The following is an 849-nucleotide window of genomic DNA, read 5'->3' as shown; positions in this document are numbered from 1 at the left end:
TAATGATACTACGATGAATACTTGATATGAACCATTTTAATGTATACAGTAATAATAATGGACCATGAGGACGTGGTAGTAAAAAGAATAGAAGAAAAAAAAACGGAGAACAACGGAAAAAGGCAGTAATGATAAGATGATAGGAACACAATAAATATAACAAAAGAAAAATACCAGACAAGGATATTCAAATACAAGAATGTACTTGAAACGAGACGGAGGTACACATTCTCTGAGACGGGTACATCTCACTATTAGCATCAGATGTCACCCATTCTCCCTTCTCTGTTTTCGTCCTCTCTCCTCTCTCCTTTTTCACTTCATCCTTCTTTTCCTCTTTACGTTTAATCCTTCCTCCTCTTCCATCGTTTTCCATACATTTTGAATTTCCTGTCATCTCCTTACACCTCTCGCTTGACTCCCCCCCCCCCCCCCCCCACTTTCATTCCTCAACCCCAGGCAAAGGTCGAGTAACTAATAATTTTTCATCGACCAGCCAGGTGTGTCGACAGGTAAGTGTATGTGCGCACGTGTTGCTTCCGTTCAATAATCCGGCGAGCATTCTTAGGCCAACTAAAGGGGGTTGTCACGGAGGGCGGAATGACCGGGTTTTATCATTGTTATTATCATTTTTTGTTTGTTTGTTTGTTTGGTTAATATAAGGAGTTGTTATGCATGTTCCTCCTCTATCTTAATTGCATTAATTGCATTTATTCTCTACAGATTCGAAGTAGGTGGAATATTAACTCTCCTTGAATAAGGACCCTAACCTGTTTCAGTAATATGTTTTGATATCGCATGTTTCTAATGAATAACTTCCGCGGACGTAGAGCAGCGTGGTTAAAGAAT

This window comes from Penaeus chinensis, chromosome 29 (assembly GCF_019202785.1).
Source record: "Penaeus chinensis breed Huanghai No. 1 chromosome 29, ASM1920278v2, whole genome shotgun sequence".
In the NCBI taxonomy this organism is placed as follows: Eukaryota; Metazoa; Arthropoda; class Malacostraca; order Decapoda; family Penaeidae; genus Penaeus; species Penaeus chinensis.
This window is presented reverse-complemented; position numbering follows the sequence as displayed.